The sequence below is a fragment of the Saccostrea cucullata genome, unplaced genomic scaffold (assembly GCF_032062105.1).
Source record: "Saccostrea cucullata isolate Sc308-1 unplaced genomic scaffold, CSIRO_AGI_Scuc_v1 ctg12066, whole genome shotgun sequence".
Taxonomy (NCBI): domain Eukaryota; kingdom Metazoa; phylum Mollusca; class Bivalvia; order Ostreida; family Ostreidae; genus Saccostrea; species Saccostrea cuccullata.
Window position 1 is genome coordinate 1 of NW_026929408.1, and position 11,834 is coordinate 11,834.

Sequence of the window (11,834 nt, forward strand, 5' to 3'; positions counted from 1 at the left end):
CAAAAGAAGACAAAGTCGACCCCCCAAAAGAAAACAAAATTGGGTTGAAAAAGCAATTTTACTGACGAAAAATTGAGTTTGGAGATTAATATAATCATTGGATGAAGAAAAAAGAGATCTCGTCGACTTTCACATGGGCTCGTGAAGGTTCTTCTTTACAGGTTCATTGATACATGTACATCCCATCATTTCTCGTATCTCCACAGTTTTCAAGGGAAAAAGTGTAAACTCAACCAAACAATGCAATTATGACATATAAAAATTATTGCCATTTGAAGAGTAAATTGTGATGAAATTAACAAGAGAAAAAATATTTTGACATTTTGCCTTCATGAGGTATATTTTTATGGATTTTCTTTTCCTGGACTAGGATATCCAAAACGTCAAATTTTTACTGAATTCTGTAAAATTCGTCTGAATGTAGACTGAAATGTTAACGATTATTAATCTATTAGAGACTTATGATATATTGCTTTTGAGAATTGCTTTCGCCTAATATTCGCATAATATTTTTAACCCTACAGTGCAGGCACGTGCTATTTTGGAATTCACGTGGTACAAGTAAACAGATCTAAGTTGTACGACCCTTGAATTTCCGGCAGATTCTTATTGCTTTAATTTTGTATGAGGAAGTAATATTTATATTTTTCAAACTGCTTACTTCAACTTTTTGCTTTATTCCTTAATGATATATTGGGTAAATTTGAATGAAAAAACATGATTTGCAGTCGTACAGTCGATTTAATGAAATGATTAAACATCAAATCTCTAAAAGATACAAAGATTCACACTGTTTAAATATTGCCAGTGGAACTTATTAAGTAACTTATAGGCATCTCTTCATACCTCGTCTATTATAATTAACATATACATATCTCTAAATTAATTAAAAATTATAACCATACGTTAAAAGTTTAGTATAATCACTTCACATGCCATATTGAGATGTTTTGTATTACTTCAATGAATAGAAAAAGATTAAAGAAGACAAAGTAGATCTCTTTTAAAAGGGACCTTAAATAACTCAGAACTACGTAAATGATGAAGGACAGTATATATAATATTAATATCATTGTATCCAGATTTTTTAAAATATAATTTGTTATTTATTTCAATATTGCACAGGATGTGATATCATTTACAACTTATAAGCGTGCCAGTAGTAAACTCCAACAAAAACAACAGACTAAATATAGGTGAGTTTACACGGTATACATGTATACGTGCACCATATTAAACCTCGAAGATAAGAATTGATATATTAAAGTTTTTGCTTTATAAATGACTATGCATCTGCCAAAAAAAAATTTATTTCTATAGAGAAAATGTGTCCTTTTAATAATTAGAATTTAAAACACGGTTTGTATTCTATAAATTAAAAAATGACCGCTTTTTCGCTGTATTTTAGAGTTGTGTAAGGCTTTCTTATCATGATCAAAATCTCTAGGTTTTAAAACTAATCTGATGTTTCAAATATTATCAATATTGCATTATGTTTATATGCCAGGGAAAAAAGTGTTACCTTTTTTATTTGATTAACTCTAACATCATATCACTTTTATTACTTTGCAGGTTTTTTTTAGAGACAATTAATATCCGACAATTTTTTTATTGCGACTTAACGGCACATCTCATCAAAAACATGGTTCATTGATACATGTACATCCCATCATTTCTCGTATCTCCACAGTTTTCAAGGGAAAAAGTGTAAACTCAACCAAACAATGCAATTATGACATATAAAAATTATTGCCATTTGAAGAGAAAAATTGTGATGAAATTAACAAGAGAAAAAATATTTTGATATTTTGCCTTCATGAGGTATATTTTTATGGATTTTCTTTTCCTGGACTAGGATATCCAAAACGTCAAATTTTTACTGAATTCTGTAAAATTCGTCTGAATGTAGACTGAAATGTCTTTTAAAAGGGACCTTAAATAACTCAGAACTACGTAAATGATGAAGGACAGTCATACAAAAAAAACACATTAAAATGTGCCATGCCTCAAGCACTCAGTATTATTTTCAAGTTTTAGAGACAATGTTTGAATATTGATAGCCTCCAAGAAAATTGATTTAAGTAATAATATGGTCACAGTGTTACTTCCAGTAACATGAGAAAGAATCTGGATAATTCATTGTTACAGTTGCAATTGTGAAAGCGGAAATCAAGGAGAATTACATGTATATGAAAATATTGATAATTTAGTTTGTGATGCTGAAAAAATTAGCAACTGTGAATGCTGTACAGCAAACAAAGTGTCAAGTGATAAATAAATCTTTTTTATAAATGGGGTAATCGCCACAGGCTCGATTGGAAGTATAGTATCATGAATTCCAATTGGTAAAATTTGGTGGAAACAATGTAAAAGTAAGCAAAATAATTAAATATTCATTGAATAATGCGTTAAAATTAAACGTTCTCAAACAAAATAAAGGAAAAAAGAAACATTTTCATAACAATTCTATGAGTGAATTACCCAAGTTTACGATAACGCTCTATATTTCTAGAATAATTTTCAGACCATTTATATTATTCCTTTATAGTTATTAAATCTGCAGATATCTCTTGTTTGTTCTGTGCAACATTGACTCGTCTTTAAAATAGATGCATATTATTTATGGTACGCAGTACAGTTAAGGTGCGCAATGAAAATATCGAAAATATTTTGTATTTAAAAATGTATTCATAATCGGGATGGCGATTATTTTTAGTACATTATCTATATTGGATAATTGTAATTATGGTCAATAACTACATATCAAGGACGATTATATCTTATATTTATACTCGTCGCATGATGCGGCAGTCACGTGATTTTAGCACATTTACTTTCAGTATTGATGTTACATTTTTTTTTAATATTTTATTCAATAACTTAACAACAATAACTGTGGAGGTAATGCCTCCTCAGAGGCTCTCGCAGATATATCCTCACGTGTATTGATGTTACATAAAATTCCACAAGTGCAAGGGCATAACCTAGTTGAAATTTCAAGTTTAGTTTATAGATATTTTCAACAGGCATTGCAGTTTCTAAAAATACTGCGATTTTATCTAAATTCTGCAATTGCAATGTTTAAATTATATTTGTATTACCAAATACTGTAATTTTTGCTGGTAAATGACATGAAATATTGATGTATAATGAAATTAGGATCAGGATCGCAGCACTTCTCAGATACCTAAATAGTTCTAAAGTTGAATTGTAAAAGCTTACTATGATCCATAGAGTGTATGCCCTTGCAGTATATCGATTTATTAAGACTCCCACATTACCCTCCGATGTGCTTGCATACAAATATACGACAGTGTCAGTTAAATACGTATTGTATAGAAGATTGATTGATTGATTGTATACTGTTTAACGTCCCTCTCCAGAATATTTCACTGATATGGAAACATCACCATTGCCGGTGAAGGGCTGCAAATTTAGGCCTATGCTTGGAACTCAGGGCCTTTGAGCAGGGAGGGTTCTTTATTGTGCCACACCTGCTGTGACACGGGGCCTCGGTTTATACGGTCTCATCCGAAGGACCGCCCCATTTAGTCGCCTTTTACGACAAGCAAGGGGGTACTGAGGACCTATTCTAACCCGGATCCCCACGGGGCTATTGTATAGAAGATATATTAATAAGATAGTGAAGATGACATTAAAATCAAGTTAATGGCCTATAGAATATCTGTGAATTATATTTTATTTTATTATAGAATACATTTTTTGTTAAGAAAATATTACTTGATCTGTCTCTCACTGCATGCAAACTACATCACGTTTTAAGAAATGATGTCAAATTGACAAGTGTATTGCGATCAGTGACTTGTTTATAACTTATGTGGGATTTAACTTACGACAAAACAGCAAGCTGTAGTAAATTTTTATGTAATTTGATGATTTCTTACTGGTAAAATAAGCAAATCAACTCATTTTGTGGTATTTTAAAGAAATGTTGTATGACGTTTATTGTGTATGATGTCATAGTTAAGTTTTCCCGTACAAATTAGGCTCCGCCTCCTTTTTGTAACCTTAACTGTGCTGCGTAAACTTGAATATCAAACTTGCATTTACCATACGCATATATCTCTACAAAATTATGAATCATCCTTTTCATCGAATACATGTATTTACAATTATTTTGCTTCATTTTCAATCAAAATCAAGGAGAGAACAAATGACTGACTTGGTTGTGCTTAAGACAATTTTAAACTGAAAGTTAATAAGACGACAATTTTACAGGATTTGTGGAAATAAAAATTGATTAAATCAACAAAAATTGATATTTCAGATGCCGCTTGAGAATTATTTCAGGCTGTTCAAAGCTCATATCAAAACCACAGAATTTTTTGCTGCAAAAAAATTATTCAAATTTTTAATCAAATGAACTTAAGTATGCAAAAATTGCGCTTGTTATTCAAATCAGATTTTTTTTGTTACATTATGTATAAAGAATGACAAAACAAACACAACATGTCTAAGGTAAGAGCAATAATGCTGTTCGGTAAGAAAAACCATAAGGTACTTAGATGTATAAGCTTAAACGTGCTTAAACGTTTTTTTTTTCAGACAAAAAATATGAGTTTTGTAATACGGTATTGTTAAGCCTTAAAGATTTCTGAAAAGACCACGTGCGCACGTTCTTAAAATTACAACAGTTACATGATTTTTTTCATTTAGTGAAGGGTATATGTCTTTTTCTTTATTTTCAAAGGAAAATATATGGTAGTACATGAATAATCATAGGAACAAATTAGTTTCGCAACTTGAATTAGGCTAAAATTGTAAAACTTTTAAATAAAATCAATTCTTAATTTTTTTTTCTGAAAGTACACTGGAAGAAATTAAAAGGGGATTTGGTACAATTCTGTGGAAACGTTAACATTGATATAATTTGAGTTATATTAAGAAAATACTTGTCTTTAATAATTACCTGGTTTAATGATATAAATAAGTGTTATCGCAATCATACATCCCATCAAATTTGTTAGAAGTATGTAGATGATAGAAATCAGTCCTATTCTACCGTTAGATTTTGTATCTAAAGAAGCAGTGCCTAGTAGAAAATAAACTTTATTTAACTCGATATGTTTTATTTCAAGGTATCACATTTTTGCAGGTTCTTGCATTTTAATCATCAGAACAACGTTTTTTTTTTAGCTTTACTAACCCATTCAAAGATTTACATGTATATATATATTTTATTTAGTCACAATTCCATATACTTTAGAAGTCCTTTTTTCCGCTTGGTATTAATTTACGCCATGTACGCGTTTACAAATTCTTCGCGTAAATTTGTTCACGCGTACTTAATATAAATGTAAGACATTTAGTGACCGTGTAAGAAATCTGCGTAATTTTCTTCCCGCGGATTAATCAGGAATTGAGATTCCCGCGGAATTATGACCCCCAGGAAATAAGGACTTCTACAGTATATGAATTCAGGTATATGTAAAATCAAGGCTTTTTGATCTGCAAAAAAAAAAAAAAAATTACTGCGTCACACGGCTGACAATACTTCCTTCGTTTGTTTGTTTGTTAACTAACGTTCATCTCGACAATTTTTCATTCATATGGAGATGCCACCACTTCTTGCCGTTGGAGAGTTGCAAATTCTGTCCTTTACTCGGCACTTAGGGCCATTGAGCAGGCAGGGATCTTTTCGTGCTAGCACCTACTATGACGCTAGAAAGAACTATGCAGCGCGTGTTTATAATTTCTCAATTTTCACTGTCCCCGTACCACGGTATTGATGATGTTTGCTCAAAATGCCGTTTTTGCCCAATTTAAGATTCTTTTGTTTAGTAGATTTAAAAAGAAAAAGTTTGTTAACATTTGTCATTTACACTATAATTATATTTACGCGGGAATAGCAAGCCCCTTCGATGTACATTTTTAGTCAACGTTTTGTTCGTGTCCTCATGTGTAAAGCGCTTAAGGAAATAATTCGTTCTGGTAATTGTGTATATTAAAGTGCCAGATATTAAAGGATGTAGTTATTTATTTCAGAAACTATTCTTGCATTAACATTTCTGTATTACTTGCTACAAAAAATGATCTGCAAAATAATTGCACTTATTTTACTGTATCCTCTTGATATTTTTGGACAACGTTGTTCTGGTTAAGAATTTTCTTTTAATTTTGCCTGTATTTGTGAAAGTGAAAAGACCGCCTAAACAACATCCGTTAATGAACATTTTTGTAAAGTTTTTTTTCTGGTGATGAAAAAAATCTTGTTTATAAACCGTTGATTACTGAGAACATGTATTTCTTTTAATTCCCTTTTTTCATTTTATTTTTAATTCGTACTAAACAAGGATCTTTATATGTCGTGTATGTTATATACAAATAAAAAGAAAAATGACGTAACAGCATTGTGTCAAGGAAACGAACCAAAACAATTTTTATTCTGAATTAATAAATGATGCTTAGGAATCTATTAAAACATGATATTTTGCAGAATGGCCAAAAAGATCTTGTTCACTTGGGCTGTTTGAAGAGCATGTTACCCCTATTTCAATATTAAAAAAGAGATGTGATATACACTACTTTTTTATTATTTATTTTATTACTTTCACATTTTTTAAAACTTATTGTTGCAGATAGTTATTTTGACATTGAATATTGCAATTAATATAATTGACACAATTATTTAAATTTTGCATAAATGATAATTATTTGCTTGAATTGAATTTCATTCACTTTCTTATTATCTATTTTATTACTTTCACATTTTTGAAAACTTATTGTTGCAGATAGTTATTTTGACATTTAATATTGCAATTAATATAATTGACACAATTATTTGAATTTTGCATAAATGATAATTATTTGCTTGAATTGAATTTCATTATTGCGATAAAAATATCGTTACTTTGCCTACCGTAACTGCTTTAAGTTTTATTGTACTTGAGTTGAAACACAAACACTAAATCATGAGTATATATAAATATAGAATTTGAAATCATTTTGCATGAATTTGTACACCAATTACATGTGACTGTTATACAGACATCGTTTTAGATATTGTACATACATAAAGCATGCTCTTGTGTATCGAATCAACTGAGATATATAAACCCCGTATATGCAGGTGATGAAGGTATATTGAAGCAAAGTAAGGGACTTTGGCAATTGAAAAGTTAAATTAATCACAAGCTTGGTTGTAAAATTACCATTAACGTCCCTTTTAAGCAAAAAGCAGTTTTTTTAGATTCTGTGGTATCTTTTACAAATGTATCTAAAGTTCACCGGGATATATCTTTGTGGATGTAGATATACTTTTATGAGTATTTGTGATAACGTAACTGCTAGTTTAGAAAACCTGGGGATCGGTTTCCCTTAAATTCATCTCGTTAATCATAGAGCTTTGTTGTTAGAACGTCTTTATTAAGCAAAAAGCAGGGGTTTTTTTTAGATTCTATGGTATTTTTTAGAAATGTATCTTAAGTTCACCGGGATATATCGTATCGACATAATAATGGAAATAATTATCGGAAATTAACAGAACGTCGTCGATATTTCTAAATGTTGAATTAAAGGCCATAGCAAGTGGGTTTTTTTCTTTTCACGTATAAGATTTTGAAAAAAAATCTGTTCATTTGCATACAAACATAGATCTGCTATTACCGGGACGGAATTGGTACCAACGGGAATAATTAAGATTTTAATTAGCTGTTGATTTTTGTAAATCTTGTGATTCCAAATTTTCCAGAGGTTCTTTGGAATTATTGTGCACAATATATCCAAATCTGATTTAAACAACCTCTGGAATGCATTGTTGCACAGTACTGTGGAAGTTCATCATTTGCTACTATTAATATCTTTGTTATGAGTAAGGAAAGATGCTTGGTTGAACAAATGGAACCCGCTGTGCATCTTTGTATGTATTTATTAGCTAAGAATCTAAATTTTCAGTAGACCCCTTCAAATAATCTTTACTATGGTTATGAAGATAAGATTTTCAAAGAATTTATTTCTCAAGCTATTTCAATGTTCTTATAGTATTGTGGTCAAACCATATTCTAAAAAATCAGATCCTATGGTAATTACGATTGGGAAACTTTTTTTAAATCTCTATTATCTTGTCTGTATATATATATATTTCATTCTTTGTTTAGCTCAGTTTCACAGAGATTAATTTTTCAATGTTTGCTCCATCTCATCCCGATAATGTTGAGTTGCACAATTCAAATTAGTACAGACATCAGGCAACATTCTATCAGAAAACCTTTAATAGATCTTTTACTTCAGATGAACTGAAATACAATGATTGTTTGGGAAAATCCAGGTCTATCAGTAAATAATTATGATTGGAATCGGGTAAAATCAGTATTATATACTATCGGATATAGTCAACACATAAAAGAAACATTTTAATTAACAGTCAATGATTACGGAGAACCTTCTAGGAAATCAAATTTGATATCCACTGCAGTCATAGTTGTTTCATCTATTCCTTCAACGGTGAGTTTTGTCCCTCCAAATTTGAATTTGGCGGTGACTTTCCTATTGGTTCCACCACTAGTGTCCGGCATTGGAACCCATTTCCTTACACCCCTCATCATCGATATATTTTGGATCCACCTGTTCACACCTAAAGACTCTAAACTTGGCAGATGTTTGGTCTTCGTACATTGGGTAATACGTTTTATCTGTGATGTCATCAATATACACTGTTGTGCCCTTTCTCACATGAATATCAAAAGTGTCTTTGCAATAAATGTTTCCATTAATGACAGTTTTCTTTGATTCCGGATGCGTGCCTTCGATAAAAAATGTGTTGGTATCGACTCCATATGTGTATTTCATTACTCTTGCTGCAATCATGTTTGGGTCGAAACCAAAAATAACTGCCCCCTTCAAAACGGCTAGGCCACATTCTGGAGGAATAACGACCTTACAAGCTGGAAATGACTCTCGTATCCTCGTCTGCAAAATATCAGATTCAGAAAATCCACCAACCATAAGAATGACATCAGTTCCTTTTGCTTCCTTTGACATTAGAATTTCTTCAACTTTCATGACAATTTTATTTATAACATGATTAAAGAAATCTTCATATTTCGTATGTTCAATGAAAATTTTATCTCGCTTCCATGTTACATCCTTCTCAAAGCCTTGATCTTTGGTCAGATCGTTAATATCTCTATCCAGTATATCTAGCAATGTAATCGGAACTTGTATATGTACTTTCTTGGACTTCTGATGCTCTCTTTTCTTACGATCAAAAAATCTGAATTAAGCGATGTAGTCTCCGGTGTATTTCATGCGAAAGGCTTCAAAATCCGGCCTAGAAACTATTTCTTCTAGCAATTCCTTGTACTGGGCGTCCACATAAATTCCTCCCCAGTCGCCGCCTTGAGCGTGGTCTATTTCTTGTAGCTTTCCATCTTATGTCACTTCCTGGATGGTCATGTCAATTGTACCTCCTAAAGAATCAATGTTTTTATTATACGTGTAATATACATGCATGAATTAATTTTCATAAGCTAAAGAGACGTTTTTTTTTTTTATTTCAAATAAAGTGTAATTACATTTTATTGTACAACTGAAAGAAATAAATATACCCTGTTGTCAGATATACTTTGTCTATTCTTCTGAAACTTTAAACCTTCGACCTGGCTGCATTGCACTCTAATAATCAACTCCTTTTTCTTCTAAACGTAAGCACTTATAGAAAAAGCCTGCTGCTGCTTCGGGTTTCAAAAATATCAAAAGGAAATCTTTTGGAATATCAGCCTTAAACATTTATAAAAAAATCGAACTTTATTTTCAAAAAAATTGTACTAAGAAAAGGTGTTGAGAAAATATTAGTATGTAAATTCTAAGCGTGTATAGTAAAAAAAAACTACCTTTTATGCTGCCTTTTCAATGTAGTGTTTTACAGACCTGTCTCATATATCAGAGACAATAAGAACCCAGGAAGTTTTGCCATCCAGAGGCGGAATGTCTCATCTTAATTGTGATTTTTTGAAATGCTTCAAAATATTTATTATACCGAATGGAGTGTGCAAAAATATCGATGACCAATATCCATTTGTATTACAATATTACATTTCTTACTCTTTATTGAAGCTGAATGACAAAGAAAGATCTAACGTTGAATCCCTTTTTTGGTATATGGTGACGCCTCTTATGGGTGAAAGGTTTAAAATGTAATTAGAAAAAATACAATTAATCAATTCTCTTCATTAACAAACTATACTCAATCAAGATTTGACCTACATACCTTCGAAGGTTGATCAAAATTTATTTCATTATTGCTATGAAACCCTCGATAATCAGAAGTTCGTTTTTTGTAAGAACTTTATGCAAAAATAACCCTATATAATTTGACATTTGACAAAGATTTTCAGATGTATGCAAAATTTTTATTCCATTATAATAAAAAGAGGGTTTTGTCTACTGTTTCGACAAATCACAAGAATGCACTGACGTCATTTTGAAAACCAAGTTGAGTCTTAAAGAGTCTGGGGGTGGCAGCCATTTTCAGACTATTTCGATCTCCTTTAAAAGAAGAGCCCCATATAAAGATATACAAAAATTATCAAATTTTAAACTAAAATGTATTTTTTTTTTCTCTGCCAAATGAAAGTTGACAGCTTAATATACCGTATCTAAAAAAGAATAAGTTAAATCTGGTGGTTAATTTGTTGACCCCCCAGCCTCCTTGAAGATTCTTAAGACTTACACTAAATTGAATGATGTTAGAAGATAATTTTGTGTAAAGGTGGAATAATGTCCATATTATAATTCAAAACAAAATGATTTATTGCGAAATGGCTGTAAAGATAATAATAATAAAAAAAGTATATGCAGATGAATTTGAAAAACTGGCTGACAAAAAAGTAAAGTCAATAGGAAGCCGGTAATAGTCATGCCATGCGGCGATCTATAGACAAAATCTAAAGTTGTGTCTTTCTTTATATTTAAAGAACTGCTTTATACATGCATAAAGGAATAAAATCTGAAGACAAACATCAACATAGGTGAATGTAAAATGTTTCAAATGTTGTTGATAGCATTAATTTTTTTTTTTATAATATTATAGCAGTTTTGACATTCCTTTGGATCACACCTCGTACTTTTATTTCCTATGCTGGAAGATTCTCGTATGGTGTATTTTGGAACTGTCTTAAATAAAAGAAGAATTATTTATAACCAAGCGGCGGAGTAGGAAAACACATGTTCAGTTTCTAAATTTATTAGGAAAACGAGGAAGCAAAGGCATATCTACAAATACAAAAAATGCATTAAATATCTATACATAGTCTGAAATTCAAACATTGAAACAAAATACTTTTATTTCCTATTCACTATAAAAATAACGCAAAATATCAAATTCATAGTTTGAAAACGTATTTTTCAAAATTATGAAAGATATTGAGCTTAAAACGCTGACTTTATTAATGTATTTAAAAAAATAATACATTCAGAAAATTTACCTTTCAAGTGGTGACAAGGGGAAGCTTGAAGTAAGTTAGAGTTAAATTTCCCGCACTGACAGCAATGGACCGTGCCTCAGTATATATAGCACAAAAACCAGTTAAACAAAGAGGTACAAATTTATTCACCTATGAAATTTTGTGAGTAGAATGTATGAATGGAGACTATTACCAAATATGGCATTATGTAAATTATGACCCAGTAAGTTATTTAAAACAGATTTTTAAAAATATTTTAAATAAATATGTATCTGCCACATTATATTTGACCTACACGACGGAACTACTGCAATATCATAGTTTCAAATATCAGTAATTTGTGAAGAATCTGAAATGAATACTTACCATCGTAACTATCTTCGTTTTTTGTTATCTAGCTATTACTTCTTG

General features: G+C 30.9%; 1 pseudogene; it reads right to left on the reverse strand.

The window, feature by feature from the left end:
• Window positions 1–8,111: 8,111 nt before the first annotated feature.
• Window positions 8,112–9,420, reverse strand: LOC134280778 (heat shock 70 kDa protein 12A-like; annotated as a pseudogene).
• Window positions 9,421–11,834: the final 2,414 nt, after the last annotated feature.